Source organism: Pongo abelii, chromosome 17 (genome assembly GCF_028885655.2).
Source record: "Pongo abelii isolate AG06213 chromosome 17, NHGRI_mPonAbe1-v2.0_pri, whole genome shotgun sequence".
In the NCBI taxonomy this organism is placed as follows: Eukaryota; Metazoa; Chordata; class Mammalia; order Primates; family Hominidae; genus Pongo; species Pongo abelii.
Window position 1 is genome coordinate 21,602,181 of NC_072002.2, and position 23,712 is coordinate 21,625,892.

At 50.4% G+C, this 23,712-nt stretch overlaps 1 protein-coding gene across 3 annotated transcripts in view; it reads right to left on the reverse strand.

Moving 5' to 3' along the window:
* The window catches only part of LDLRAD4 (low density lipoprotein receptor class A domain containing 4), a 430,850-nt gene extending 407,466 nt beyond the window's left edge, over positions 1–23,384 (reverse strand). Inside the window, exon 1 of one of the 3 annotated variants that reach the window (XM_024235957.3) lies at positions 23,262–23,384. The gene's annotated coding sequence lies outside the window, so the exon portion shown is untranslated. Of the gene's footprint in view, positions 1–23,074; positions 23,139–23,261 lie in introns of those variants that run through there. The other 2 variants (XM_054537609.2, XM_054537608.2) reach the window with 2 other exon arrangements.
* Between the last annotated feature and the right edge of the window lie 328 nt (positions 23,385–23,712).

Consider the following 23,712-nt stretch of genomic DNA (forward strand, 5'->3'; position numbering starts at 1 on the left):
TAAACCAGCGCCCTGTGAGGTGCCATGTGAGGTGTCCAACAGACACAAATAAAGCCCGCCTTGGCCTGGCGCGGTGGCTCATGCCTGTAATCCCAGCACTTCGGGAGGCCAAGTCATGTGGATCACTTGAGGTCAGGAGTTCCAGACCAGCCTGACCAACATGGAGAAGCCCCGTCTCTACTAAAAATACAAAATTGGCCGGGTAGTGGCACATGCCTGTAATCCCAGCTAATCAGGAGGCTGAGGCAGGAGAATCGCCTGAACCCGGGAGGCAGAGGTTGCAGTGAGCTGAGATTGCGTCATTGCACTCCAGTGTGGGCAACAAGAGTGAAACTCCGTCTCAAAAAAAAAAAAAAAAAGAAAAGAAAAGAAAAAAAAGCCCGCCTCAAGTAGGGCCAATTCTCTCTCAGCCAAAAATTGTGAGATTAGACCACAATCTGTCGTCATCCCTCCAAAGCTGCTGCCTCATTTAAATATCCTCTCATCTGCCAGTCACTGAAGACCTACTATGTGCTAGGCGCTCTGGGGGGCACCTGGAATATCAAAGTAAACAGGGGAGTCCCTGATCACTGAGTTCCTGGTCCATGAGGAGAACAGATGCCTGCACAGTCCATTAGAAAATAACAGTGTGCACGCATACACGCCCATGCACACGTGCACACAAGCACACATATGCACACAAGCATGTACATGCACACACACGCTCATGTGCACACAAGCACACGCATGCACACACGCACACTACAGCCAAACTCTGAGGATGCACAGGGCAGCACGGACCTCTAGCCCAGGTGCTGACACTGTCTTGGAGCACCTCAAGGCCGAGGGAGGCTGAAGCAGCACCTCCCAGGCCAAAGAACCCACAGGATGGCCACGGGAGAGGCGAGAAAGGGCCCAGGGGAGACTGTGGGCATATGTGGGGGAGGCGGTGTGAAAGCCTGCTTCCGCTTCCCTGCCACCAGCTCACGGGGACACCGGGGCCCTGGGCCTGCAGCCTCAAAGCTCCTTTGGGACCAAGGGCTGAGCGTTCAGCAAGTTGACCCTGCGAGACTAGGGAAGCCCCAGGCTGCTCTGTTGGAAGGTGAATGTGTGACTCTTTCAAAGCACCCTGACCCTGCATGTGCCCATCTCCATCACCAAAGTAGGTCTGGAGTCGGGTCTTTCAGAATGCTGGCCTAGTTATTTAACTAATGTGCAATGAGTTTCTATGTCCAAGGCCATCCAAAACATGGCAAAGCCAAAGAAATATGTATACACTTAGGAAATTCCTTCCTTGGCCAAACAGGAACAGGGACCCTACAACTGGCATGAGGAGAGTTGCATGGGCCAGCATGCTGCCAGGAGGTCCCCAGAAGTACCCACGGCAAACCAAACAAACAGCAGTCAGGAACTGGGTGAAGGCTGGCTGCAGCACAAACAGCTACAGTCGCAGCCTTTGGCTCCATGGCATCTCACGGCTGCTACAGCCTGCGTGGCCCAGGCCACCATGGAGCAAACCCCACGGGCCACAGCTGGAGGTGTGCCAGCCGGCAACTTAGGGCTCCACTCTTTCCAGGCCCGCCAAGGGCAGCCAGGGCATCTGCGTCTGGTCCCCAGTCCCCACTGTGACTGGCGCAGGCATTACAAGAGAGTGGAACAGAGCGTGAATGAGCGCAGCCGTTCTGAGCCTACTGAAGGTCTCTCCAGCCGGATGGCTGGCCCAAGCCCCCTCTGGACAACTGCTACTTTCATTTGCTCTAAGACTGTATGATCATTAATACCTGTAACTCATTCTGACTAATCAAAATTCATCCTGGTTAATTCACTAGCTAATTAGAATTTAAAAGAGTGCCACAGCCATTCAGGCAAGCTCATTTAGGAGCTATTGAAATCCTCACACAAGACGTAGGTGAAAAGGGAGAGGGAGTCTGTTTAAACTTCTAAGTGGCCCCTGCACTCCCCTTTGTTCCCTCAAATCCCTGAGCTCAGCAGGCTAATCTCATTGGATTAGCTGCATTAACATTTCCAGTATCCTCTCCCTAACACCAGGCCCCTCCAACCGCAGGCTTCATGGGTCACAAATGTTCTCTGGAGCCCGCAGTTACAAGCAGCAATTTTTTTTTTTTTTGAGACAGAGTCTTGCTCTGTGGCCCAGGCTGGAGTGCAGTTGTGTGATCTCAGCTCACAGCAACCTCTGCCTCCCAGATTCAAGCAATTATCCTGCCTCAGCCTCCTGAGTAGCTGGGATTGCAGGTATGCGCCACCACGCCCAGCTAATTTTTGTTATTTTTAGTAGAGACAGGGTTTCACCATGCTGGCCAGGCTGGTCTCGAACTCCTGACCTCAGGTGATCCGCCCACCTCAGCCTCCCAAGTGCCGGGATTGCAGACATGAGCCACCCGCCTGGCCTTACAAGCAGCAATCTTAATGTCCCCTCTCCCACCAGAACCTCAGCAGGAACAGAGGCTGGGGCTGTTGAGCAGGAGCAGGAGGCATCTCGGTGAGCTCCCCGGGAATGTAATGTTATAAAATCACATTTTCACACAGAAACACAGGTGTAGTCACCACCCGGGAGAGGCCGCCTATGTGTAGGCCCCTCCCCAGATATTGAGTCTCTCCAGGATCCTAAAAGTAACCCAGATTTGGTGCAAACCTCACAGAGATGTGAACCCAGGCTGGCAGGACTCTGCAGTCCACGCCCTCTGGCCTGCACCACACCGCCCCTCAGTTCTGTGGGTGCTGAGTCCCACATCTGCACATTCTCCCACCTGCTCTCCAAAATAACCCAGCTTATCACAGAAAGAGCACAGAGTAGATGTAGAAAGTCTTCCTTTTGTGTGAACACTGACAGCCCAAATAAAGAAGGCATCAGGTGCATCCAACAGTGCTTCAAGACACTGATCAATCATAAAATATTGTGTGGCACAGGCACCTGTAATATCCTTCCAGTTAAGCAAAAAATCTATCAACAATCAACAAGAGGCAATGCATGAAGGGGACCAGCCCAACAGCAGAATGTTTTTAAGAGGGGGCTCCTTCTCGTTTCACAATAAAGCACATCCAGTCATTGAGCAATCTGTCTCCAGTTCCAATGCTGGAAAATAAGGAAGAGAAATCCTGGGTTCATGCTTAGATGGCTCTGTGATCTCATGCCCTCCAGACTTGGGAAAGGCAGATATTCTGGCACCTGCTGTTAGTTTACAGTTCCCAATAGTTCCTGGGGTTTTAGGTGGATTTTCAGAGCAAGTTTGTGGGTAAGGATGGCCAGGAACAGCCTCACTCCACTGTCCATTTCCTTCACAATCAGCCCAAGCGCCGTGACTTCGCAAGGAGGCAGACACGTTGACCTTAAGAACCGGGGTGGTCGTCCAGGGGGCCACCAGACTCTACCCCAGCCTCCCATTTTAGAGACGAGATCTTAACAGCATGTGACCTCAGACAAGCTGCTAAATTCCCTAGACCTCAGTTTCCTCATGTGTAAAATGGGACTGATCACTACACTTCCCAGCCTCATAAATGAATTACATAGGTCAAATGAAAGAACACATGCAAACTGCTGGACAGCAATGCCTCCATGAAGGGGGTTCTCCATGGGAAAACTGAGTCCAGAGGTCTTGAGTGATCACAGTGACTGGTGCAGGGCTGTCACACAATCGTATGCACTGAGGGGATGGATCTTTGGTTGCTCGGGGGTCAATGCTACTTGGAGACCGAGCTAGGAACAAGGTTCCATGTTCCCTGAATGTCTTCAAACTAACTGCTTTTTCCACTGAACAGATCACCCCAGTTCCACTTGGCCCTGGGACCAGGAGTGAAATTATCACCTCTGTCTGCAACACAAGAACAAATCAGCCACCTGGCGGTCACTGTCCACAAGCCCACGAACCATAGCACCTTCCTTAGTACTAAGTATATGAACTAGAAGCTCTGGGGACTAAGAGACCATCTACGGTGGCCTCAGAGAGCCACATCCTATCAGATCACAGGAGGAAGCAGGCAGGACACCAGTGACCCTGCCAGTGCCCAGGACGTGGGGTGATGCACTTAGTCCCCTGCATTTCCCAGCAGGCACCTGCACCATCTTATCTGACAGTCAGAGTAACCCTGCAAGCAGGCAGATGTCATGATCCCATTTTCAAGATGAGGGAGCAGGACTCGGACTGGCCAAAGGCCACAGCCCAGAACAAGAGCAAGCTGGCCTCCAGAGCCCAAGCCAGCATGCCTAGCAGGCGTCCTACGAGTGGGGCCTCCAGGGATAACCCAAGATCACAAAGACAGAGACACGTGCTGCTTCTTAAGTCACTGTGTTTCATTCTCCATTAAATATAAAACAGAACTCTACCTGCACACATTATGCCCCCAACCACAGTCCCTTATGGAATGTTACAATCCTCATCTCTAAACTGAAATGGAACCACGCTGGTTCCAAGCAAGACTATGGAGGGAGGGAGTCCACAGTTCCAGGGACAAAGCAAAGGGGAATTAAAACGTAACCTCAAAGGAAGATGTCAACACGTCTGCAAAAGAAAATTAATTCCAACTGTGATCTGAAAGTCCAACATGGAACACCAGGTGCAGGAGAGACCCCCACTCCAACAGCAGCTCAGAAACCCTCCAGACTGAGAAACACGGACCGAGCCCCACGCAGGAAACACCAGCACCCAGAGGAAGCAGAGGGTACAGAAAGGAGTTTAAAATGTTTTTCTAGGCCAGAAGTGGTGGCTCACGCCTGTAATCCTAGCACTTTGGGAGGCCAAGGAGGGCGGATCACCTGAGGGCGGATCACCTGAATTTGAGACTAGCCTGACCAACATGGAGAAACCCTATCTCTGCTAAAAACAGAAACTTAGCCTGGGGTGGTGGTGCATGCCTGTAATCCCAGCTACTCAGGAGGCTGAGGCAGGAGAATCGCTTGAACCCGGGAGGCAGAGGTTGCAGTGGTGTGCCAAGATCGCACCACTGCACTCCAGCCTGGGCAACAAGAGCAAAACTCTGTCTCAAAAAAAAAAAAAAAAAGTTTTTCTATTGTTAGATCAAAGCGAAATGATGGTTCCAGGGGGAAAAGATGGAACAGTGCTTCTCTGTGTAACTGTTTCCACATCTAACAAGAAACTGCTCTGCACAGAACTGCCCAGCCCAGCTCGGGAGCGACGGGTGCCAGATGGAACCACTCTCTGTAGAGAGTAAACCTTGCTATCCCCATAGCAACTCCACCGCGCTTCCAAAATGCTTAAAAAGACACACATCAAATTGTTTTCCACAATTTTTCAGAAAGTGACTTTTTATTCCACACCCTTAGCAAATCTAGCTAACTGGGAATTTTCTCATTATAAAAACGGGAACGCATGATCATTGTAGAAAATATGGAAAAGATGAAAAGACAGAATTTTTTAAACCACCCTTAGCACTATATGCCAAGACCTCTATTTTTAATGTCCTGGTGTATTTCCTTCCAGTCTGTTCTCCGGGTGGAGGTTCAAACAGATTCCTAACGGAGGCAAGGATCAGCGCCCAGCCTGCAAGAAAAGCAACCCACCCCAGGGCTGGATGTGCACTTCCCCCGGGGGCAGGACTGCAGATGTGTCCTCAGACTGGGAGGGAAATAAAGTCGACTCGTCCAACCAAAGCCGATCGCATATGCAACGTGGCTAGTGGTCTATTACACAGGCTAAAAGCCATCAGTAGGAATGAATTGCTAGGAGTCCTCACCACTATTTAGAATGTGGGGGCGGTTTTCAGGTTTTTCTCCTTCTTCTGCACTTGGTTTTCACAATCCTTGTGGATTTTAAATCCAAGGCAACAAAACTAATACCAGAATAAAAGCACAGTCAGATGCCTGGAGGGTGAGTCAGACTTCCAGGTAGCTGTCGAACATTTAGTCTTCTTTGAAAAGATGGAAAAAAGATTCACAGACCATAATTTTCTCTACTTTGAACTTTTCCTGATCCCAAGAACAGAGGAAAACAGCTTAGGAGAATCAAGGTTATGATAGAGACATCTTGTCTAAAGAGAAAGCATCCACATATGATGACTTTAATAAACTTTAATAATCTGACGGTTTTGTTTTTTTTTTTTTTTGAGATGGAGTTTTGCTCTTGTTGCCCAGGCTGGAGTGCAATGGTGCAATCTCAGCTCACTGAAACCTCCACCTCTCGGGTTTAAGCAATTCTCCTGCCTCAGCCTCCCAAGTAGCTGGGATTACAGGCGCATGCCACCACACTTGGCTAATTTTTTGTATTTTTAGTAGAGACCGGGTTTCTCCATGTTGGTCAGGCTGGTCTCGAACTCCCAACCTCAGGTGATCCACTCACCTTGGCCTCCCAAAGTGCTAGGATTACAGGCATAAGCCACCGTGCCGACCTAATCTGATGATTTTTTTACAGCTTGATAAATTGGTTTCTAAGCAAATAAATAATTTATCCAAAATGTATTTAGCCAGCAAGTTAAATTTGGGAGGAGAGAAGGCAAGGGCAAAAGTTGGTCTGAAAAACAATTGCTCCTCCTGGTTTCTGGTAGGTAGTTTACTTAGAGGAAAACAGTAAAATAAGAATGTAATGTAGGTGAGCAGCAGTCCATGGGGCGGGGAGGGGCGGGGCTCACGGAAGGAGCTCAGCCTCCCCGGCTCATCTCTCTCACTGCTGCTCATACTTCAGCCTCTCTGCAGGACTTTCTGTTTGCATTGAGGCCTCTCCCGACCCACGGAGGCTCAGGTGAGACAGCCTTGCACCCACACCTGGCGCCCACCCAGAAGTTGGCAGAAGGGAGGATTCCAGAGTCCCATCCAGGCCTACGAGTCTGTGGACCTGCCCACCGTCCTCCCCTGGCCAGGGTGCCTGCTCACAAGTCCATCTGTTTATTCAACAAACAGTCCTGGCGGCCCGATGCAGGGCCAGGACAGGGACAAGAAGACGATTGTCTGCCCTCCTGGAGCTCACAATGACCAGGCCCCGTGCAGGAGACACATGAGCCAGGGAAGGCCTCCTAGGGCAAAGCCAGGGGACTAACGTGCGCACCCAGGGAGAGTTTTGGGTAGAGCAACCGCAGAGGCCTGTGGGGCGAAGGGGTGCGTGGGTGAGGAGCCTCAGCAGGAGGGAGGCCCGAGGGGCACAGGGCATGCCATCAGGGATCACAAGGGTCACTGGCTGCTGCATCCAGACCAGACCATCGCAGGTGGGGAGGACGGCACCCGGTCAGAGGCCCTGCAGAAACCCAGGGAGAGAGGACACACGAGCACTGCTGGTGGTGACAGTGAAAAGTGATCATATTAGGATGAACGCTGGAGGCAGAAAAAACAGGTTTCACACATGCACTGGGCTATGGGAAAAGGTGATGAAAGAAGTGTCTGAGATGTGTGGCCTGAATCACCGGGCAGACAAGGATGCTGGTGACTGGAATGGGACAGTGAGGGAGTGACAGGGCTGGGGGGCTGAGGGGCAGGGAGGAGCAGGTGGGGGAGTAAGAGTTCAGTTTTAGACATGCTGGCTTGGAGGTACCTATGAGTAGAGATGCCCGGTAGGCAGGTAGGTGTAGGAGCCTAGGGTTTGAAGTTCCAGGCCGAGGTCCTCTATGGAAATACACAATCAGTCTCAACAGTTGCGACACAACTCTGTCTCTAAGCTCTCCAGCTGTAAGTATAAGGTTCCAGACTCAGAAACCTCTCTCCACTGACAGCTGAGGGAGAGACTCCGTTCCTCCGGGCTCTGAAGCTGGCCACACCTTACCGGCAAGTTCTGGCCACACCTTACCGGCAGGCTACATCACCCAGGGAGGGAAGGGGAACAAATACTCAAAGACATCTTTGCTTAGAGAAGGTTTCCATAAAACAGCACCAGAGACAGTGACAAACAGGTCACAGGAGCACCAGAGACAGTGACAAACAGGTCACAGGATGGAGAATATTTCCAATAAGAGGGTGCCGGCTTCCTTGGCCCACTTCCAAACACAGCTGTCCCGCCCCTTACTGGGCTCTGAGCAGTGGGCCCCTCTACCAACCCTGCCAACCCAAAAGCAAGCCAGAGGGTCCCTTGATGTCTTACCACCTCTTAACAGTCAACAAGCCAATGCATTTGCTACATCACAGCAGCACTACACCATCCAGTAGCAGAGAATATATCTGAACGGCATGGCATTTGCCTTCTTAGCAGCCAGTGACCCGTGTCTAAGCAGACCCAAGAGCACCTCACTCGCTCATGTCCTTCAGGGCAGGTGCCTGCAAAGAGGTGGAGCCACTGGTAGCAAGCTCTGTCCCTAACGCACTGTGTGTGGCGACAAGCAGATCCTCTACCATCGTCTACAGTCCTCATTGATCACACAACTAATTACCAGGGGAGATCAGAAAGCGCCTCACCTGCCACCTAATCATTTGAACAATGAGCTGAAGCCTTGGTCATGAGGACACTGGCTCCTGTTCCCTTCAGGGAACCAGGAGGACCACACCAGGGAGAGCCAGCAGACGTGGCAGCCTTCTGTCCCTGCTGCCAGCTTCGGGTCCAGAGCTGAGTTCGGACGAGCATCACAGCTGGCACGCGCCTCTCCCACACACAGCTTCCAGGGAGCATGGCTGGAGGTGGCACTTCCTGGGCTGTGGAGGAGAGAGCGGGAAGCCTTCCTGGGCTGTGGAGGAGAGAGCGGGAAGCTGCGAAGCCAGTGTGAACGGCGCACACGGCTTCCACTTGGAACGCAAGCAGGGGATCAGGAGACTTGGCAGCCAGAGCGGAAGAGTCAGAGCTGCAGACAACAGTGAATAGCTGAGCTGGGGAAGGGATGCGGCAGCAAGAGGTGACACAGAGGCTTGAGAAGCACAGCACGGGGCAGCAGGAGCCACCGGACAAGGCCAGGCGGGGAAGGAAGGTGATTTTGTCGAAAGGGGAGAAACAGAACTGAAGTGAACTTGCATCCACAGCCAAACAAACTGTACCAGGACAGAATCTCAAACCATGCCAGGCAAAAAAGGGGCACAGGCTACAGACAGAGGCGGGAGGCGAGTGGGACAGACAGGAGAGGGGCCACACTGGCGGATCCACCCCACCACTGGCACCAGGCCGAGTCTCTGCACTGCTCAGGACCTAGGACATACTCCTAAGTCCCACAAGAGCACCCAGAAGACGCTCCTCTAACATGGAGGAGATGAGAGCAGGCCCCTGCGGTGGCCCCAGCCTGCACCGTACTCGGGCCACACTCCATCCTGCATGGCCCATCAGGAGAGAGCTTCACAGGGTGCCCCCCGCTCAGTCCCCTTGATGTAACTATGTGTATCTTCAAATTCAGTTTTTAGTGCTATACCCTCAACCTCCCAAAATGACATCGACTAGGTGGGTGCCTGCCCAGCCACCAAGCTGCCATCCCTGGGACCAGTGACCTTCAGAAAACAGCCCACCATGTGGCTTGGACAACCATTGGGCATCACATTCCAATTACGTTTCACACATTAAAATAACAAACACTGGCCTGAATTCCTCATTCAGCTAATAGCCACATTAGAGAAGAAGAAACAAATCCATTAATTATACTTCTATGTACATTTCATTAATTATTTGTTCCTTAAAGCCAAGGAACATGAAATTAGATGTTGCCTGTGAAAAGCTTTAAATAGTCACACGTTTTGCAAATAGAAGGCATTATTATTCCCATGCGAAAGTGATAAACCTGGCTTCCTGTCGTGAACTGCATGGAGTACGAAATGTAAGCATTTTGTGAAATGTAAACAAATATCAACTATTAAAGCACTGTGGTCGAGACAGAGCTCCCCACTGCAAACAATTCGATATGAAATCAAGGTATGTGTTCTAACGGGCTTGTTTTTCTTTACCATTCGTGGCTGGTTGATTTGGTTTTCGACAAAGATGGGAAGAAACGCTCCACACCAGAACCAGACTCACACGACCTCGGGCAGGGCCGCAATCAGGAGGAATGGTGACCCAAAGGGCAAGGGCCACCCGACATGCTCACCAAGAGCAACACCCCGCCCCTGGGCTCACTCCTGCTCCCACAAGCCTCTGGCCTTTCTGTGTACACCCACCTTTCAGACGAGCCATGTGTCCACTGCCATTTCTTCTCAAGCAAAACCTGTCCAGACCCCTCTTGCCCTTCTCCCTCCCGCTTCCTCCCATAACACCTGCCTTTTGCCTCACCCATAGACATCTATACGCCTCTGAACTTGAAGACGATGCTGCCCGTGGTGCGCATTCCATGCAGGCAGGGAAAGAACCTTCACTCATCCCTGCAGCCCCGCAGCACCCTGGACATCCGGAATGAGCTTCACCAGATTACAAGTCTCCATTCTTATAAATGCATGTGGGCCCTAGAAGGGTGCCCTGCTCCAAGCATGAATAAATAATCTCATCCTCCTAAGGAAGATTTCTCCACACAAATAAAGCAGTCCTATCAACATTTCTGATCACCAAACTGGTGTATCCAATCCCTCCCCGACTTGTGCCAGGATTTGCCCTCAAGGGTTCAGAAAGAGGGGCCTAGGAGAGTCAGGGCAGCAAAGGAGCAAGATGTGGTCTGCGGATTTTAAGTTCACAACAACTAAAAGCTACAAAAGGAATTTAGAGTTTGAGTTTGAAATTTCAGGCACTGTAAGCAGTAGCATCTACCCATGACACTTGCGGACACCCTCCCACCTCTTCCCCCACCTGCAGCCATGCATGGCCTGCCCTGCCCTCCCCGTCTTAACACATGTTCCCACTGCCCGCCTGTGGGCCCCCAATTTTCTGAAGCATATACTCCTACAAGCAAAAATGTCTAAGCACACAGGTCATGTATATTTATTTATAAATTATAAATTATATACATATACTATGGTAATAGTACATTGTACACATAATATACAAAGTTTGAAATGATGAAGTAAAAATAAGTATATGCGTTCTAATATTTTCTCACTGCAACCCACTGACCTAGAATACTCTTTCCCCATTTGTTCACCTTAAAAAAAAATCTGTTCTTTCGCTAAGTCTCAGCCCGAGGTCTATGTCTCAGTCCAGCCGTGCTGCTATAACGAAATACCTTCAATGGGGTCATTTAGAAACAGCAAAACTGTGTTGCTCCTAGTTCTGGTGGATGAGACGTCCAAGATCAAGGTGCTGGCAGATCTGGTGTGTGGTGAGGGCCCATTCTTCATAGATGGCACCTTCTGTGAGTCCTCGAGTGGTGGAAGGGGTGAACAAGCTCCTCCAGCCTCTGTTATAAAGGCACTAATCCCACACATGAGGGAGGAGCCTCTTGACCTAATCCCCTCCTAGAAGCCCCATTGCTCAATACTATCAATACTATCACAGTGGAGTTATGTTTCAATTGAGGAGTTTCGGGGACACACAAACATTCAGACAACAGCATTTGGCCTCCTCCATGAAGTCTCCCTTGATTGACCAAAGTACATTGAGCCCTCAGGAAGCCAGGAGACAGCAGGTCTACTCACATCTTCCTCTGTCTCCCTGGTGCAGTCGTTAGCCCTGTGTGGCAACCGTGGGCACACCCGTCTTCCACCAGTTTGGGGACAAAGCCATGTCTTTATCTATGCCTAGTGCATGGACGTCCTGAGTGCTCCATAAAAATGCACAGAGGAGGAAAGAGTAGAAGGAGAGGGAAGGGAGGGAGCGAAGGAGGCGTCAGAGCCACCACCTCTGGGCCTGGGGGCCTCACTCTCCTCCACATCTAAAGCCTTTCTTGAAAAACTGCTTAGTTCAAGACGTGATTGTAAAACCACTCTCACTTGCTAATTGCTTCCACCACACATATTCCTTCTTCTCCTTGGTCTCTATGTCTCCAAAAGGCGGGAACTGGGTCTCTGACTGTGCCAGTGCCGGGCAGATGTCTCACGAGTACACACTCGGCTCACGAGCTGCCTTTTACTGAGCATTCGCTGTGGTAGCTGGCCTGTCCCACCTGATCTGCATACATATGATCTTATCTAATCCTCTCAAAAACCTACAAGGTGGACAAACAGCTATTTCAGAGAAGGTGAACTGAGACCTAGAGAGTCAGTGACCTTCCCCAGGTTGCACAGCCTCCAAGGGGACCAGCAGCACAGGGGCCCAGGAGGGACAACTAGAAGGATGACTGAGCAATTGCCCATGGCAAGCCCTCAGGAGGCCAGGAGGCAGCACGTTTACCCGAATCGTCCCAAGCACACCGCGGATGATGCAGTCACCCCGTAGCAGCTGACACACAGGCTGGCGCTGCAGCCTGGACGCTGCCTCCTCGGTGGGTCCAACGGGGACAGCTTCCTCCATGCAGATGGCAGAACAGAAGCCATTCCCTCAGACACATAAATGTGCCCCGGCTATAAAACTCCAACATACAAACAATGTTACAGCAACCAAAGGATGAGGATTCACATTAGAGGGTAATGCACCAAGAGTCCATCAGATAACAACTGCTCCGCTTCATTCCAAGTTCAACTTTATCAGAAAACAAATGTCATGATTTTTTTGGACTAAATTTACTACATATAGCTAGTTGTAACTGTACATACACAACATTTATTTATTATTTTTACACTACTCTTCAGATGAAAAAATGCAAAATCCCAGGACCTCTAGTTTAGAAGTAAACAATTTTGAATGTCATATTCAAACCCAATAGGAGGAAAGCTAAGCGTTTTAGGGGCACAATTTTTTAACACTTTTTTGTAGAGATAGGGTCTTACTATGCTGCCCAAGCTGGTCTCAAACTCCAGCCTTGTGCCTGGCCTAGGGTTCAAGATTTATCTTCATAGCCAAAGTAGCAGAAAAACAAATGTTCAACCAAGCCAACCAACTGCCAACATTTCCTTGAGTCCTGCACACATTGTGTCCAGAAGGCCCCCGTCCCCACTAGGAAAGCAGGGACTGTGTTGCAGGAGCAAGCCAAACAGCAAGGTCAAATCAGACAGAAATCGGTCAGCTCTGCACGCCTCAGCCAGTAACAAACACAAGGTGGATTTGTCAGGCACCCAAAGCCCTCTGGGTCAATGGCAAGCATCCTCACAGTGACATCAGAGCCACCAGCTCACTGAGGAAAATGGAGAACCGCCAAAGACTGTGGCAGATGCGTGCTCCCCAAAAGACACCGAGGGACCCCACTGGCCAGACCACTGGAGGACTGCCACCCCATTAGCAGCCTTCAGCACACTCCATCTCCACTCTGCAGGCCTCATCCCATCTCCAGCCTTTTGGAATCCATCTCCAAGGCCTCGGCACTGCCACAGGTGAGGGCAGGTGTGCACCTGGGACAGAGTGTGGTGCTGATGGCAGGCCAGGCACAGCTGAGGACGACCCAGTCTGCAGTCTCAACCCAGGGAGATGGGGCACGGCATCGCCAGTGCCGTCTGCACCTGCAGTACCCAGGCTCACACACCTAGGCACCTCCTTGAAAGCTTTGGTACAGAACACAGAACTGTGCTGATATGTTCAGGCTCTGTGTCCCCACTCAAATCTCACCTTGAATTGTAATCCAAATTGTAATCCCCATGTGTTGGGGGAGGGAGCTCATGGGAAGGGAATAGATCAGGAGAGTGGTTCCCCCGTGCTGTTCTCATGATAGTGAGTTCTCATGAGATCTGATGGTTTTATAAGGGGCTTTTCCTTCCTTCACTCTGCACTTCACTCTCCTGCTGCCAAGTGAAGTAGGACATGTTTGCTTCCACTTTCGCCATGACTGTAAGTGTCCCAAGACCTCCCCAGCCACGTGGAACTGTGAGTCAATTAAATCTCTTTCCTTTATGAATTACCCAGTCTTGGGTATTTCTTCATAGCAGCATGAGAACGGACTAATACATGGGCCCACCAGGTCCTGTGGGGCCCACTCACTGTCAACCAGGCAACACCCATGGAGGTGCACCCCCAGCACACACCAAAGAGCAGGTGAGCACCTTGCATAGTACATGAGGGTCTCCCCACCTGATGCGCTCAGGTGCCTGTGAACAAAACCACACTGATCATGACCAGCCCTAGAGAAAGTGGTGCCATCTTGCTCCCTCCAGCACGGTAAGCACCCTCCATTCCAGCTGCTTCCAACCCCTCAATGAAAGACTGTCTTTAATTAGTTCATCACCACCTAGTAAAGTGATTTTTTCATCTCTCTCAAGCTTTAGGAGCAACAGCTTCAGAGGTCAGGCACTGTTCATAGTTGCTGCAACTCTGGAAGGGCTGATGCCTTGGAGGAAAGCAGAAAAGTTTAGCACATTTGCAGAGGATGTGGAGGTCCTCCACAGACGACACAAGCATGGAGTATGGAGGATCATGAATTTTCTGTCTGCCCATCATGAATTTTCTGTCTGCGTCCTTAGGGGAAAGACTAGCAAAGAGTGTGAGGTCCAATAGGGGTCATTTGAAATGAAGAGAAGCGACTGAACAAGGTATGGTGGGGCTATCCAGACAGCCAGGTGCTGACTCCACCCCCTCTCCTGGCCCTCATTCTCCATTGCAAGTTCAAGGCTACCCCTAAAGAGGGAGGATGAGGAGGCTGGGGGAAGACCAAAAGCAGTCTATGCCCATCATATCCTATAATTTGTTTAAAAGACATGTTATTAGAATGTTTATTGCCCTGAACCTACCTGAGTAGAATTTAATTCTATTTTATTTTATTTTATTTTATTCAAATTTTAAAAAGCACAAAGGTCTTACCCCACCTACTGTGATCATCCACTGACATTATGATGTTTGGCCCTAACAAAATTCTAGCAAACAGCAAAACTCCTTTCATCAATGATCCAGATGACACAAAGTCAGATTTTCAAAATAAAAAGATAGGAAAGAAAATTTAAACATCATGTGCCCATATCGTTTACTGCCAAATTTGCAAAGGTTTTTTAAATAATATTCGGCATTGACAAGGGTGCAGTCACTCTCTTCTCTGTGGGAATGTAAGTTGCCTCTTCCATTCCAAAAGCCCCATCTGGCAATATTTTCGGAAGACCCTTAAAAGTCTTATACCCCCCAATTTCCCTTTGAAGAATCTACCCAAATCATATTTTAAAAAATGTTCAGGCCAAGCACAGTGGCTCACGCCTGTAATCCTAGCACCCTGGGAGGCCAAGGCGGGAAGATTGCTTCAGCCCAGGAATTTGAGACCAGCCTGGGTAACATGGCAAAACCCGGTCTCTACAAAAAAAAAAAAAAAAAAAAAAAGCAAGGCGTGGCAGCATCTGTAGTCCCAGATACTTAGGAGGCTGAGGGGAGAGGATGCCACAAGCCTGGAAAACGGCGGTTGCAATGAACCAAGATCACACCACTGCACTCCAGCCTAGACAACAGAGCAAGACCCCATCTCCATTTTTTTAAATTATCAAGTTATGCAATGAATTTCTAAAAAAAAGTTTAAAGATGTTCAATGCAATCATATTTATAACAGAGAAAACCAATAACAGCCTCAATGTCCTAAAACTGGTTTTTAAAAAATAACAATATAACCATAGAATAGAATATTATACAATCTAGAAGTGGGATTTTTGGAGAATATTTAAATCACATGAGAAATATTCATGAAAGAATGCTAAGCTTCTTAAAAAGTACACAAATGACTTTATAATTAATCAATAAACCTGGAATCTACTAACCTACTAATCATCTCTAGCAGTGAGATCATAGATAATTTCAGTGATGTTTATTTTCTTCCTTCTTTCCGTATTTCCTAATTCTCTTCAGTACACATGTAATCAGGAAAAGAAAACGTTATTTGTCCCACAGATGCTTCTAGGAGCAGCTACCCCAAGACAGGCCTTGCACCCTTGGGTCATGACAATGCGTGGCTACTGAGAGCTGTTGACAGAGTGGACAGGGCCCAGACCAGGACAGTCTCTCTAGAGGTCTTCACCTCCTCAACCGTAACTTAACCGGCCCCATGCCAGGCTAGCCTGCAGATCAAATGCCACAAAGGCTCAGAAATGCCCTGCAACATGTGGGACACCCAGTAGTATCTACATAGGGGTCAGCATCCATCCCAGCTGCTGGGGGTGGCTGTGAGGGACACCCTTTCCTGCCTGATACTGTGGACCAGTCTGCAAAGAGCTGACTGTCCTGCGAGGCCCATGATATGTGCATCTCTTGGGTACTCCCTTTAGGTCCCACAATCTCAAAGATTTAGCTTGTCCAAGGTGGACAACATTTCATAGGACGTACACATCAATATGCATGATTCATTTACCTATACCTCATGAAGCAAAACAGAGACTCTTGGCCTGGCGCAGTGGCTCACACCTGTAATCCAGCACTTTGGGAGGCTGAAGCGGGCGGATCACTTGAGGTGAGGAGTGAGAAACCAGCCTGGCCAACATGACGAAACCCCGTCTCTACTAAAAATACAAAAAACAGCTAGGTGTAGTGGTGCATCCCTGTAATCCCAGCTACTCGATTTAGGAGGATGAGGCACAAGAATTGCTTGAACCTGGGACGGAGGTTGCAGTGAGCTGAGATGGATCACGCCACTGCACTCCAGCCTGAGTAATAAAGGGAGACTCTATCTAAGAAAAAAAAAAAAAAAAAAACACAGAGACTCTTAAGGATGGGATAACTTTCTTTCATTTTTAAAGAAACTGTAGGCCGGGTGCAGTGGCTCATGCCTGTAATCCCAGCACTTTGGGAGGCCAAGACGGGCGGATCACAAGGTCAGGAGATCGAGATCATCCTGGCTAACACGGTGAAACCCCGTCTCTACTAAAAATACAAAAAAGTTAGCCGGGCGTGGTGGCATGTGCCTGTAATCCCAGCTACTCGGGAGGCTGAGGCAGGAGAATGGCATGAACCCGGGAGGCAGAGCTTGCAGTGAGCCGAGATTGTGCCACTGAACTACAGCCTGGGCGACAGAGCAAGACTCCATCTCAAAAAAAAAGGGAAGAAAGAAAGAAACTATACTGCTCTTTGTCCTGGGATGAACTGGATCCCTCTGAGTGAAGAGACAGCTGATGGGGGCATTACCAGCACACACCCCCAGACCCAGGCAGTTAGCTGCTCCCAGGAACCGGGCAGTCACACTCCACCAGGCTACACCCAGAGATGCCACGGGGAGGCTGATGGAAGTGGTTTTAAGGACCAGTGCAGAAAAAATATCTGGCAATACCAACACTCCTGCTGATTGTTGCTTTGTCTTTCTCTCAAGGAACTCAAGGGATAAGGTGGGCAGAGACAAAGCTGCCATGGTCCAGTGCTCAAAACTGAGGCTCTTGCCACAGGTAAAACAGGCAGAAAGCAGAGATTAGGATTAAAAACAGGGGAGCGAGTTGGGGAGGGAGGGCCACAGCACGGAAGCAAGAAGGACAAAATCCTGAACTTGCTGGCTGGGTAGAGTCCCAGTGGGACCTGTGTGGGGACAAGAAGAGAATGGCACCCTGCCAGCAAGTGGTCCCAGATGAAGAATTCCTGACCCAGGCCCCACCTCATTTAGCTCCAGAGGCAGATCCCAGAACCTGGAGCCATACTGCCCAGGCTGCTCCACCCTTTATTCACAAGTTGGTGACTCTGGGCAATGTCTTGACATCTCTGTAACATGTGGATGGCAGGAGGACCCATGTCACAGGGCTGCTGTGAGGATTAGATTAGTGAATCAGTGTATGGCAGCCCTCAGAACACAGCCTGGCACACAGGAGAGGCTACAGAAGCACTTGGAACTGCTGTTATTATTATCTGCCCACGTGCCCTGGTTAGAGGTCAGGGAGCCCTTCGGAAAGCAGCCTGGCCTCCTACAGCCTCTCCAGCGGCTGCCTTCGGAAGCAGAGAGACTTTCCAATGGAAATTCCCTTGCAGCTCTGTGCACAGGTTGCTGGCCCCTGGGGCCACAGACTCCGAGAACAATGCCTGGCTGTGCATTGCCGGCCCAGCCCTCTTCTGAAGAATCCCAGCAGCCAGGCCAGCAGCGTACCAGGAAGCCATACAGTGTGGCAGAAAGCCTGCCATTCTGCAAATCCCAGAGGCATGAAGTCGAAGCACATCTGCAGAGGGTCCTCGCGATACGTGGCATGGAGGATGGCTAGCCAGTGTGAGTGGGAAGGATCTCTTTCTCTCAAGGCCTACTTTCAGGAGATTCTCTAGGTCCTTTTAGGAACAGAGCAGATGAGGGCACACACACGTGACTCACACCCACCCCCTTCCCTACCTTAACGCCACTCAGTCGTACAGTCCCCAAGTCCCATCCACAAAGAGAAGAGCAAATCATTTGGCAGGGGCCCCTGGTATGAGGTGGCTTTGTAACATGAGCTGTGTGTCCGCAAACAACTAGGGCAAGACCATTAAGTTCATTACACCTGTCACTCTGCCAGCTGAGCTTCCAAACTGCCCAGATGAAAGTACATTATGCCCAAGGAGTGCCACCCAGGCCCTCCCAGGCCAGTACAGCCTTATCTATCGTAGACAGTTTGTTCTCAGTGTCTGCACCTGCAGAAAGAACACAACTGTAAACAGCTTGAAACTTGGCTTTGAGATACTTTAGGCCCTGGGCAGCTAAGAACAAAGTTGAGGTCTCCTGGGAAGAAGCTAGGTGCCTGATTTCCCTGCTCGGAGGAAGAACGGGAGTATGGACCAAAGTTGGGGCCAGGGCAGGGGAGGAGGCGGAGCAGCCTAGCAAAATAAAGGACACAGAGTTGGTCCTTGGATTCTACTGCCCTGCAGTAGAGCCAAAAATAAAAGCAAGGCACACCCTTTTCATTTCCGAACCGAGGCACAGCATTCTAGGCGGCAGGCAGAGGCCCTCTGCGCAGCTGCATGCACACCAGGCCCATGAGCGGCGCCCAGCCGGCCGCCGGCTGCAGAGTGCATTTGCAGTGCAAGCGTGTTGCAGACAGCGGTAATTTATTTATCCCTGTCATGTAACATTAACAATCTGTCTGGAGCTTGGCAAGCACCAACTTGCACTGTCACATAAACTGTCTGACAAACTTAAAGTTTCGTAAATGCTTCTCTTTCTCCAGCAGACAATAAAGCATCCTTAAAAAAAAAAAATAGTTGTCATCTTTTCTGTTCCTTTTCTCTCTTCCTCTTCCAAAAAAAAAAAGGAAGATAAAGAAAAAAAACCAACAACAAAAGAACCCATGCAAACAGAAATGATCCCTCAGCAGGATCCTTAACCCTGAACCGCTCGACATTTTTCCGATGCCAAGTAAATGAGTAAATAAATGGATGGGGGGAGTGACGTTGTAGGAGATGGTTGAGAAGGGGGTACAGAGGAAAATCTGCAAAACAAAAGTACAGTCATTAAAAATTAATAAAGGGTGTGGACATCCAGACCCCACCCCCGTCTGCTCATGGGGATTGAGCCAGACATTCTGTGTCCTCGTTAAGTGGAGTCTGGCAGGCTGCCGGAGTGTTAGTGGGTTCTGGGAATGCCAATATATTAACCAGAGGACTTTTTGCATACCCTTTAGAGTTTTTATTCTAGAAAAGTCAACCATTTGGCACAGTGCAGCATTATTTTTGTCCGGGAAAGCTCGCAGCTGCCAATCAAGGGAGAAATTATATCTATGTTCTTTGTAATCTCCAAGACCTATCTGGAAAACAAGCTTGGTGGAAAGAAAAGTCTTCACAAAAACAGCTTAAAAGGCCAAAGTACCATTTTTAGTGAGAACTCAAAGAAAAGCAATCCATTCTTAAATCACATGGATATGTGACAATACAGACATCGTTTTCAATTCTTCCTGCGATGGAAAAAAATGACATTAACTGGAAATTCAAACCCAATATTTTCAGAGTAATTAATAGTACAGGTACTAGCTTCAGTCCTTTCTTTGCCTAACAATGAAGCAAACAATGCCCCCAAAAAAATCTCCCTAAAAAGTGGCAGGTCTTGTGGCCTAAATTTTCAAATAGTAGGCAGAACCTTTGCATTCCTATTTTGAAACTTAAGATTCACCTTCCATGTACACCCATAATATAGGTCAAGATGTAATTCTAGACTAACACAGTTCATATAGGCAGAAAGTCTCTTTGACATCAGAAAATAATAGCTTCCAGGAGATTTTTTTCTGAGACCTAAAAAAAGGAAGGAACAGAGAGAGAGAGGGAAGGAGACAGAGAGGAAGGAAGAAAGAAAAGAATAATTTTGGACTACATAGCAATTTTGTCACTATTCATATTTAATATCCATGTGCTGCTATACATTCTGTTAACTATTTCCAAAAATTTTTCCAGGTTAATATGGTACGCTCTTCTTTTACAATGTTTTACCACTTCTTGAGGGATAACATTTTTCCTCAGAAAATGTTAACATGTGTCCTCAGAAAGAAGGACACATCATAGAGACTGGATAAGCCCAGATTCCAAAGAAAGATGAGAAGAAACATGGCAAGGACTACCAGAAAGATCAGAGCAGTCTACAATTGCAAGAATTCCTGCCCAGGGCCCTGAGGTGGCTTTGGTTTTACGTGATGACGTAGAAGATCAGAGCAGTCTACAATTGCAAGAATTCCTGCCCGGAGCCCTAAGGTGGCTTTGGTTTTACGTGATGACATAGAGCAGTCACCTCCCACCCACCACAAGGAGACTTTATGCTGGCTACATGCAAAGACGTCAGGAGCTCAGGGATCTCTGCTGGACTGCCTGCCAGAAACCATCCACAAGAAGCAAAAGTCACTCTCCTCTGACTGTGCTTCCCTATCAGTCAGGGAGGTTACCCCTGCAGCAGCCCAGAGCAAAAACAGAGAGCGTCCCAGGAGCTATGAGGCTGGTCTGCCAGGCTGCTAAGTCAACCAAGACTACAGCACAGTCCCAAACTGTAAACACCTCTGCAGACGGGCCCTTGCTCTCCGCGTGCCAGGCAAGAAAACTATTCTTAGAACACTGTCAGCAGTTGGGGGAAAATAAATATTTGTCTATGTATGTATATACTCCAGTGGGAGTGGGGTGGGGTGGAGGAATCTCAAATAATGTGCCAACAAATTGGCACAAAATCCCTTAATAAGCAGCTGGCACTGGCTGCGTTCCACTGCAGGATTGTGGTCTTGCAAACCAAGCCCGTGAGAGGATTCAAGAGACAGCCCTAAAAACCTGCCGGGAAGAGTCTTCTCCAATGTAAATACAAACCTACACGAACCAGGACCATGGCCAACAATGGCAAGCCCTTCCAAGGGTAACAACAGAATGTTAAGAAATTAGAGAGGTCTTTTAAAACAAGGGAGGAAGGTAGCTACAATTCCATTACAGCAAATCCCTTACTGGCATTTACATTCCCAGCCCTAATTCCTAACACTGTGTTCAATGTCAATAGCAAAATGAAGCTCTTAAAAAGAATTAAGCTTTCAAAGATCATAAGGAAGTTAGCCCCCTGATTTAAAAAGCACTGCTTAGAAAGGTCCATCAAATAACATTTCAAGGGTTGATGGGAAACCAAATATAATTCAATAAATATACGTGGGTAATATTCAGACGTCCTCATTTGTCTATGTAATGACTCAGATTTGACACTATGATCCTTGACTGAACACAAAGACTATATTCCAGAAGAACTGTGCAGAGTACAAAGGGAGAGTTACAGATGACAATACACTCGAGTTAAAGACTAGAAAAGACAATACTCATATACAGAATGCAGACATGACTTGATGCAATGGCAGTCTCCCTGTGCAGACTTTGCAGAACCTTCTCTGTCATTCAATACTCAGTCCTGAAGCTCCAGGGGAGATACAGAGAGGAGAATGCCATTCTTGGCTAGCCAAACCGGCAGAAAGGGCCGTTTTTAAAGGGAGGCTTCCCAGCACTAGCCCTTCGAGAAGGCACCAACCTCCATACCAGCCACAGGACCCTATTTTTGAGAGTCAATGCTGCTCACCATCTCTATCCACCTCTACTGCAAATAACTTACTAGCGCTCAGAACCCACATTCTATACAGCTACTCTTACCTCACATCCCACAATGCCTAACACATAGTAGGCCCTCAATAAATATGTATTGCAATGGTAATTAACATTTAGAAAGTAGCGCTGGTCCAGGGATGAGAAGATGCCAAAATAATTAGAAAAGAGAAAAAGAGAAGGGAATAGACTAAGACACAGAGGAAAAGAAAAGAAGCAAATCAAAATTATCCAATTCTAGCTAATTAAAAAATTTTGGGGGAAAAACAAAAATTATGCTAGTTCATGCGGCTATGGGCACACAGCAATCATTCCTGTGCCCGGGCAGAGCTAAGGAGCCCTGCTTGCTTTAAAGAGCTTCTAGCTGCCCTGACTGGCGACGAGGTGTCCCTCCAGGTAGGTGACCCAAGAACGCTGTGCTCTCGGATGCACCTTTTCCAAGTGCCGCCCACCTACCATGCGTCCCTGTCGTCCTGAAAACCTCTGCCTCATCGGGAAACCTCCTCCTTTTCCAACGAAAAAAAAAAAAAAAAAAAAAAAAAGTTTAAAAACAAGCAAATGCCCTCTCCGCCACGATAGCGATTTAACCTAAGCCGAACCCACTGTCTTCCACCGGTGTACTCACAGGGCGCGCCCCCAGGCCCACCCGGGGTGGCGCACCGGGCAGGGGTCCCAGCTTCCTAAAGGCTGTGCAGGGCAGACCCCTTCACAAAGGCAAGTGCCGGGCCGGGCTGGGTGCTCGTCGCTTCCTGTTTATTCCACGGTAAGGGGCAGAGAGAAATTCAACACACGCCTGCTTCCTCCGGGGCTCGGAGACCCAGCCTAAGTGCAACAGCAGCCGCCCCAGACAATCGACTTCCCAGCCAATGCCGGGAGCTCCGGGCGGTCCCGCGACCGACGTCAACGCGCGCGGGGGGACCCGGGGGGACGCCGGGTGAAGCGGACCCGAGGGGCCGGGGCCGGGGAGCGCGCGGTGCAGGATGCGGGACTGAGGGGCTGCGGGGCTTGGCCCGCCCCCTCCTTCCCGCAAACTCCCCGGTCAGGTCCTGCAGGATCTTCCCGCTTCCCGCTGACCTCCAGTCTCCGCCCGCCACGGCTCGCCGAGGCCTAGGGGCGCCGAGACAGTTGGGGCTGCCGCCCGCGCGCCCATCCTGGCCTCCGGGCGGTGCAGAATTCAGTCTTGCAACCGCGGGACACCCCGCGCCCCAGGACACCAGGAAACAGAAAACGGGGTGGGGGTCGGCGAAGTACCTCCACCGGCGTAACCCCGCCCGCGGGCCAGCGCCGGACCCCCGCCGTGCCCACCGGCAAGCCCACCCGGACCAAGCCTCACAGACCTCGCGCGCTGGGCGCCCAGCTGCTCCCTCCGACCCCAGCCGACGGCGCAAGCTCACGGACGTCCAGTTCCCAAAGCGTCCGGTTCCCGAGTCCCCCGCCCCCCTCGGCCACCCCTCCCTCCGGAGCGCAGCGGTGAACTTGGGCCAGAAGCCGCGACCACTGCGGCCACCTCGGGTCCGCACTCACCTGGGCCGCCCCCCCGGAGCGGAGGCGGGGACTGCCCGCAGTGCGGCTCCGCGGCCACCGGCCCTGCTGGCCAGGGGGAGGGGCGCGGTGCGGGGCGCGGCAGGGGACGCGCGGCGGGCCGGCGGGGAGCGCGGCGCGCCGGGGTTCTTTAAGAGCTGAGGACCTCACCCCCGGGCCTCCCCCGCGCTCCCCGCCCCGCTTCCACTTTCCCAGGCACCCGCAGCCTGTCTGGCGGCGGCGGCGGCGGCGGCTCCGCGGCTTGCAGGGGATCCCCGGCCGGCCGCGGCGGCGCGCGGAGTGGGCAGGGCCAACGCACTCGCCTGCTAGTCCCGCCGGGCCCGGTCCGCAGCCTCAGCGCGGGGAGAGAGGGGACGCGGCGCTGCGGTCGCCGGGGAGGTGTCCCGCCTCCAGTCGCCGGAGGGGGGGAGTGTCCCGCCTCCCGCCGCCGCCG